This window comes from Grammomys surdaster, unplaced genomic scaffold (genome assembly GCF_004785775.1).
Source record: "Grammomys surdaster isolate TR1022 unplaced genomic scaffold, NIH_TR_1.0 313, whole genome shotgun sequence".
Classification (NCBI taxonomy): Eukaryota; Metazoa; Chordata; class Mammalia; order Rodentia; family Muridae; genus Grammomys; species Grammomys surdaster.
In genome coordinates this window covers 406,336-415,318 of record NW_021604732.1, presented here as the reverse complement: position 1 = coordinate 415,318, position 8,983 = coordinate 406,336, and the positions used below count along the sequence as shown (strand labels likewise).

The window sequence follows — 8,983 nt, the reverse complement described above, 5'->3', positions numbered from 1 at the left end:
ACCAACTCTTCCAAAGATTTTCAGGCTGCAATGCTTCCCTGTAGATGCTGTGTTTTCAAACCTCATAATTGAGTGGGTCAGTGTAAGACAGGGGGAGAAGTAAAGATAGAAAAGGGGAGAAAAATGAGGAAGATGAAGTGGGAGAGCAGGAGGAATAGCAAGAGAGGAAAGAGGAAGTGAAAAGAGCAGGAAGTTGAGGCTCTTGTGTTAAACCCTGGTGTCCAGTAGAAGGCTCAATTTTAAGATGTTGTTGAGCCTTTACCATACAACAAGAAGTGAAAACTTAATTAGAGCCCATGTTGCCTACAACCTTAATTCCCAACTCAGCCAGATGAGTGGTGAAAGATCTGGAATAAAGTGTCTGTGTCTGTGTCTGCATGGATCTCCAGATGTGTCTACTTATCCATGCATTACCCAGCTCTTCCTGGAGGGAGCAAGGACCATGGTCATCATTCCATCTGCTGTGTGGTTACCATGTCTTAGGAAATACAACCTCATGTGGAGATGCGTACTGGTATCAAGTCCCTGTACTTCCTGAACTCCCCAAAAAATTAAGGACAGGATTGTAGAGATAATCTCTGTGTACCACATCAAAATATCATCTGTCAAAAATGAGCTGAATGTCTCACAGGAAGGCAGGAGAAAACAGGTGGGGCAACTCACAGACAGAGAGGAACTCTGGGAAAGAGTCAGGCTGAAGAGATTCACCACCAAGTTGTGGAGGAAGTTGAATGTATGAAATTGAGAAGAGGCAACGAGCCTTGTCTCAAACATAGAACAGTATAAACAGGTTAATTTAGTTATAAGATAGTTGGAGAGCAATCTTAGCTAAGGTATAGGCATTAATGCATAAATAAACGAACCTCTGTGTCATTATTCTGGAACTGAGGCAGATATAGAAAAGCCCAAATGGTTACACGGTATACTAACTTCTTCATCTTAGGAGAATGTGGCGCTGCTTGGGGAATCTCCATTGGTCAAATAACCCAAATTTAATTAGACAAAGATATTGCAGGTCATATGTATACAACCATATATTCTTATAATGATGATTTAATGGAAGACAGTTCTTATACTGTGGACAACTTTTTTTCCACTTGCCACAATGATATTCTGTTTCTGAAAGACTTGAATCCTCTGTATTTTCCCAGCAAATATTTGTTGCTAAAAAGTAGGCTTGAAGTCAGTACCTGAAGTCAGTCTGAAGGCTAGTACCTCACAGCTCCATTCCTGTTTCCCAGTATTCAGGGAAGTCAGACATGCACGATCCTGGCTTCTCTGATAAAAATTCTTCCTTATTAAGGAGAGACTTGGCATCACTTGCCACAGTATCAATAAAGAGACTTTTCCAATAGTAAGTCTTTCTAAAGTAAAGGCCTGAGGCAAGTGGTCCCCCAGTAACATAGGAAATAGATTCAATATATTTCAACAGTTTTTCTTTGAAGGACATGTCTTTGTCCTTTGTTAACAAATGGAGAGACTTAAGGTGTGCCTTGATTTCATTCACAGACACATTGAAATCCTTGGCAATATTTTCCAGTGAGGCTTCATCCAGCCCAAAGTAAGACCTGTAGAGATTCAAGGTCTCCTCCAAATTCTGTATTTCATCTCTGATGAAGCCCCCAAATGGAATAGTGACCCACACTCCAGCCTTCAGGGCCTCCAGCAAGATCTTCTCTCTGAGGAAATCTCTCTTCCGGTCAATGGCAGTCTCAGTAACACTGTGCAAGGACATCATAAAGATGTGGTGCTTGTGGGCTGGAGCTCTTTCAGCAGAGTGGTCTCCAGCTTTGGGAAGTCAAACTCAGGCACATCACAGTTAGAGACTAGGAAGACTAGAGGCTGACTGTAGAGAGCCTCCTGAAGCTTCTCTGAGCAGTCATCTCTAATTTTCTTTAAGACACTGTCTCTATTGAAAAACTTAGGCCCACTCCTCTGTTCGTTACTGACTTCTTGATCTATCTTGGTTCGGACAAAGTAGAACTTTGTGTTCATCTTTGGAATAGCTATGGCCAGATGTGCATCAATTTCTTTGAAGCATGTAGCCAAGACTATAATGAAGAAGTCACACTCACCCAATCTTCATTTCTGTTAGGTAGTTTTGTGGTGGGAAAGGTAGTGGACCCAATGCCAGGCAGGTCCCATATTGTCATGTTGGGAAGCTTTGGGTGTTTGTTGGAGTTCTCTTCATGGTTGTCTATACCACCCCAGTGGGGACTGTACCTTCTTCTTCTTCCCTGATGCCCCTCAGTGCATTGATAAAGCTGGATTTCCCTGTCCCTGTTTCTCCAATCACAGTGATATTCAGTGGGACTTTGTCAATGTTTTTCAGAGCATGAATAATTGTAGACAATGCCCCCTGAATGTTCTTATCCTTCAGATTGGATTCATTCAAGGGAATAGGTCATTTTGGATCAGTCCCCTTAATGATATGGTATCCCATGCTCTTGGCATTCTGGATTCCTTTCAGATCTTTTGTTTCAGCATATCCCTCTTCCGATCTATGGTGGAATTTATAACAATTGGCAAAGTGAGCACAAACATTTGGAGTTTGTATGCTGGGAGCTGGCTCAGAAGGGTAATTTCCAGCTTTGGGAAGTCAAAGTCTGACACATAAAGTTAAGAGTTTAAGAAGAGTTTGCTTGAGTATATTGAAATGTCATTTTGATTCTTCTTTAATGTGTTATCTTTATTGAATATCCTAGGTTTAATCTGTTTTTCAAACTTTAGATCACCATCTGTATGGATGTGAAAAAAATAGAAACTCCTCTTCATTTGCACAATGGCTTTGGAAAGGTTTGCATCATTATGTTTAACGTTTCCAGAAGAGACAATAATGAAGAAGTCATACTCCTCAAATTTGATTTTCTTCAGATAATCATGTAGTTGTAAGGCAAAAGACCCAATGCCAGGCAGGTCTCATAGTGTCACATTGGGAAGCTTTGTGCATGCATATGGTGTTCTCTCAGTGGTTGTACACACCGCCCCAGTGGGAGCAGCTGCACCTTCTTCATCAGCCCCCACTCCCTGTAGAGCATTAAGTAGACTGGACTTTCAAATGCCAATGTCTCCCATCACTGCAATGTTCAGTGAAGCTTTCTCAATGTCACTCAGAGCATTGCTGGTTGCAGAAACTGTGTCCCAAAGGTTTTCGTTCTCTAAGTATGAGTCAATGATGTTGATCAATTCCTGAGACAGGGTATTGGTTTTCATCTTGAAATTCTGAAGATTTGTGCCAAAGCTGGAGGTCAAATCAGGATCCTCCTTTGGAGGGGATGTAGAAGAGGAAGTCACACCCATGTCTGAGAAATGTTGATGGTACCTAAGAGTGGAAAGAACCAGGAAGGTCAACAAATTAGTTCAGCAAGAACAATGGGAGAGCAGGGCCCAGCATCTGCCCCACATTATAAATAGGGACTTCCTTCCTTTCAATCAAATTTACAGGGCTAAATAGAACTTACTTCTGGGTTTAGTTTTAAATTTTGGTTTGAATCACACTCCTTTACCTTTGACCATTTTCTTCTTTACAGTGTTTTTAGTTCTTCGAGATCAAATTCAAGCCTGTATTAGCAGCATTAAGAAGGTTGTGCAATGGTCTGAGCTCAGCCGGAGCTATGATACCAAGATGTTGTCTGGAAAAGAAATTACCCTAGTTCCAAGCTCTGTCAGTCTCTCCAAATGAGGTCATATTATGACATGCACACTGACTTTTAGGTTTTGAGTTTTACTTCAATTGACGTGAATGGTAGCTAATTCCATTGGAGAGAGCTCAGCTCAGAAGTAATCTTAAGGATGTGGGAGACACATGATCGATCCTTCATGGGTTTCCTGTGACTTTGATATCTACCAAAGTTGTTTCACTCATTGGTGCTGACAACACTTTGCTTTTAAATTCAATACAAAATTATATGAGTGTGCGGCCGGATCATGCCCTACAGAGGCAGAGCCATGCAGATGAGTTCAAGGTCACCCTGGTTGACAAAGTGAGTTCAAGATCATCCAGGGGTGTTATACAGGGAACCTTGTCAGGAAAAACAAACAAACAAACAAAAACCACACACCCTCCTAAATCTTTTGGTGTCATTTTTCCTAGTGGTACAGCTGCTGGAAGACTAGGTAGCGGAAAAACTAAGTTGGTGTGGCCTGAGTATCTACTGCCTGTCTAGCAATTCATTTTATGCTATTATAAATCTTGGTTGTGAGCGTCATAGGCTCTGGTGGGAAAGCTGCTACTGTTGTTTTGTGGTATGGGCATAATATGCCCATCATTTTGCCATCTACATATGTATGTGCGTTTGTATCCATGAATTGGTATGGCTGTTACCTTCAGCCATAGAATTTATTCTGTATAGTGAGTAAGAGTACGTTTATATTAACTCACTATGGTCAAAGGTTGAGCAGAAGTGACTTTTGAATGCTCAGCCATAAATGTGATACCTAAATTACTGCCTCCAAGGCTTAGTGCCATGCAGAAGAGACAACAGAAGTTATGTGTATACTGGGGGAGGGGTGTAGTGTGTTGACAATGTAAAAATCGCTGAAAGAGTAAAAACTCAAAGCATTCAGTCAGTTAGTGGGCTAATGAGCTGTAGAGATAGTCAAGAGACTAAATGAAGTGGCTAAAACAAACTTGAAATTTTACTTGATATCCTGAACTATCAGAGAAAGGGCAATTAAATCAGAATGGTTGTACCAATAAACTAGCACCAACAAGAAATGTAGAAAAGTGGAACCATATTTACTGTTAATACTTGATACAGTTCCTTCAGAAATTAATCATTGTCCCAAGTACACTATTCACTTCAACCAGAAGGACCGTTAGTCTACAGGCAACAAAGATGCAAGCACATCTGTGGTTATAGCTGCTGTGTTGATGGTCGCTATGAAATCAAGTCAGTGTAGATATTTATTTACAGATATGAATGGACAAAGAAATTATGGAACATACACAAAATAAGGTTCTATGGAGTTGTGAAGAAAAATGAAACCATGACATTTTCTACTGTTAGACTGGTCAGACCACAGGTGGTTAGCCACTCTATTAAATTTCCTTTAATGTATATAGATTCTTGCTAGCAGTTCTGCTCCTGTGGAAAACCTTGACCTAAATGATGCAGAAATGAGAATATTCTACCTATATCAGCAGACTGAACAAAGTTCTCAGAAGAAGAAGAAATACAAATGGCCAATAAATATATATGAACATGTTCAGCATCCTCAGCCATTAAATCATGCAAATTGAACCTACTTTGGGATTTCATCTCACCTGAGTCAGAGAGGCTTTCATCAAGAGAGACCATGGCAACAGATGCTGGTGTGGATGTAGGGGAAGGGGAGTCCTTATTTGCTGCTGTGGGGTTGTAAACAAGCGCAGCCATTATGGAATCAGTGACACCATTCCTGAGTGTAGCCCTGAAGGACTCTATATCCTAGCACAAAGTCCCTGGAACATGATGTTCATCACTGCTCTAGTGACAACAGCTGGGAAATGCAATCAGCCCATTGAGGATAAGTGGATAATGAGGATGTGCCACAGAGACACAATGGAACTGGATTCTTGCATAACATCAATGGAAGTGTATAACATTCAGACAAACTGACAGAGCTACTAAATGTTAAGTGAGGTCACCCAGTGTCACAAAAGCAAACCTGATGCTCTCTCTCATAGCTGGATTTCAGCTTCTCATTTTAGGTATGTACATTTATGTTGCAGGAAGTGTTTGCAGAGGCCAGTAAATCAAAAGGGGGCCCATAAGAGGGGTAAAAAATAGCTTTGGGGGAGAGAGATAGTAGGATATATAGGATGTACAAGGAGATGGTGGAATAATGGGAACTGAGAAGTTTGAATAAAAAGGACAGCCAGAGAGCTGCGGCACAAGACTGGCTGTGGTGGAGCCAACCAAAAAAGTTATGCATAAACAAGCTATAAGGAAATATGTTCCTTTTTCAAGTTCATAAAAACAAAGTTTGAACAGAGATATTCTGAGTGGGTGGATGAAGCTGCTCCCAGAAGTCAAAGACTATTCAGTGGAAACCTGACCCCCAATAGTGGGCTACTCCCTCATGACTTGTTGATTATGAAGGCTCCTGAAACCCCACAAACAGGCAAAGTATTGTTAGTTCTGGTTATGTTGACAATGGATTCTCATATTTCCCATCTAGAGAGGAAATAGCTGTGGATATTCTGGATAAGAATTTATACTTCTAGGGTAAAACCAAATAGTTACAGTATAGCTGGGTATGGTGGTATGTGCCTTTAATCTCAGGCCTAGGTGGCAGAGCAGCAGAGGTAGTTGGATCTCCTTGAGTTTGAGGCCAGCCTGATTTACAGGTTCTAGACCATCCAGAGACACACAGTGTGATCCAGTCTCAACCAAAACCAGAACAAAAAATAACAGCCAGAAAAAGCTACAACAACCCTCAAGGTTCTCGTATTGACTCTGATGAATCTGGTTACACAAGCTACCATCTTTTTCCAAGATCAAGCTGGCATCAGAAGAGCAACAAACTGAAGATGTGCTGGTGGTAGGGAAGTTTGTTGCTTCCTGGCTTGTGGGTTGGGGGTGCTCTGTGGTGTAGAAGACAGAAAAGGGCCTTGCTGTGAACAACCCCTGAGTAAAATAAGCCATAATCAAAGATCCTCTGCTCTGGTACCGGGAGACTTCCTTCGACACTACAAGTAAGTAGGATTTCTATCAAGGTGTACTTAGAACCCTTCAAGTACCGGTTCATGTGTATTGATGCCAGTGGCCCTCCTGTGATGTCACCTCTTCTCTGGGAGCAAGGTCACTGGGGTAGCTCTCTATGAAATCCTCTGAGCTGGGACATTCAGAAAATGGATAGGATGGAGAGTGTAGGTGTTTTGATGCTCTGGAGAGAACAGCTGGGAAGTAATGGCGGATGTTTTCAGATTTCCTTCCACATCTTGGTCCACACAGTCTTTGCTCTGGGTTCTGCAGTTTCTAGATCTGAATCCTACCTACCTTGTCCCTAAAGGAAAGAAGTGGATTGAGGGTCGGTTTTGGTTTCTATTCCCAAACCTTTCTTCCCGGTGTACACAGTCAGCCGAAAAATTGTCACATCCTTCCACCGAATGGGAGTTGGAGCTCTGCTGCAGTGGCCAACTCCAGGGCTTCCTGAGATCTCCAGTGGGTACTTTGTTAGCTTAGCGCAGTGTCAGGGCTCCCATTCCAAGGACCATTCTGCTTCCCTACCTCAAGACCCTCTATTCAGATGATGTCATCTATTGCTGGGCAGTACTGACTTTCAGAACCCTCAAGCCCATGGTTTAATGACTGCAAACACTTGCTGTAACCCTGCCCTGTACTTATTCTGTTGACATTCTCTCTCTCTCTCTCTCTCTCTCTCTCTCTCTCTCTCTCTCTCTCTCTCTCTTTTTGTGTGTGTTCGTGTGTGTATGTGTGTGTGCTTATGTGGTTGTATTTATGTGTATGAGTAGGTGAACATCTGTGTAGATGTTGTTCTTTCTTAGATATCATTCTCCTTATTTTGAGACAGACACACTCACTGGTCTGGACTTCATCAATTAGGCAAGAGTAGCTGCAAACCAGCTTCCCTCCTTCCTCAGTGCTGGAATTACAAATTCACTCTACTATGCCTGTCTTTTATGTGGATTCTGTGTATACAATTCATAATTCTTTGAAAGACAGTTACTTTACTAATTGATTTTCTCCATAGCCATGTGAGTCCCCATCCTCTGCACCTGTGCTGTTGTGTCCACTCCCCCTTCTGCATGCATTCCCCCAAAAAGACTGCTCGAGGAGAAATTGAAACTTAGGTGATAGGCTGCCTAGTGTATCTCCTTGTTCCTGTTTCTATTCCTGTTCCTGTTTTGTTCCTGTTTTGTGGGGAGTATTAAAGGGAGCTACACAGTTGTATATATAGCATTTGGTCTTTACCAGATGACTCCTTGTCTTTCTTTCTCTCACCCTCAGCCCTCCGCCGATCCAAGGAACTGAGTCAGCTATGCTGGCGTAACTGACATAGCCACTCATAGAAAAATCCATGGTGATGGTGAACATTATGATTAATTTGTTAAGTTTACTGTGCTGGATTATGTAAAAAACAAAATTATTTTTAGTTTGTATAAGCCACAAGGAAGCTGCTCCGACTTTGAATATACTCTGTCATCTGACCAATTCGACTATTTCCTGGTGCAGTTGGGATATCCTTAAATAAATTGCTAATTTTTCAACAATGTTTCACTGCTCCCAGATAATCTTACAAGAAAATGGGTCACAAATAAACAAGCTAACTGCTAAGCTCTGCTGTTGTATGAACTACTTGCTTGGAGGGCTGAGGGCCCTGCTGGAGGTCTGTTACAGAATCAAGGTTTGCGCACACCCAGATAGGATTAGTTAATTTGATCCCCAAATAGTAACTGATTTTTTTTTCCTCTATAATCCTTTGGCTAACAACATCTGGGACCTTACCTAGAGAATTCTCTCTGGTTTGGGATTGGTCAGTCTCCTTCTTAATAAAACACCTCTAACTTATTAAGACTAAAACTTCAGTCAGACTAGTGACTCTCTGAATGACCACAGACCCCGTAGCATCACATAGGAAAATGCTGGAGCAGGGAAGAGCACTGGATTAGCCTGCTGTTCCTACAGTCTGTGCCTCTGTGGCTAGGAAGTCTGTGCCTGGTGTGGCCAGGAGTGGGGTTTGTGAGGGTGACTTTCAATTTAATACCACCTTGGTGTCATTTTACTAGAGAGTGAACTTCTGCTTGGGATCAGAAACCAGTACTCCCAGTGAAGACAGAGGAAATTTCTCATCAAAATGCAGTGCAAGGGGCAGGGAAGATCAGCCATGGTATTCACAGAGGTTCAGGGCAGCTCTGCAGTTTATAACCCAGAACATCTACTGGCAGGATCTTACTACAAAGGTGGGTAAAGAGGAGATGGTTGGAGAATGAGAGAGAGAGAGAGAGAGAGAGAGAGAGAGAGAGAGAGAGAGAGAG

At 42.0% G+C, this 8,983-nt stretch overlaps 1 pseudogene; it reads right to left on the bottom strand.

Annotated features, from left to right (window-relative positions):
- Window positions 1-703: 703 nt before the first annotated feature.
- Window positions 704-3,300, bottom strand: LOC114629645 (annotated as a pseudogene).
- Window positions 3,301-8,983: the final 5,683 nt, after the last annotated feature.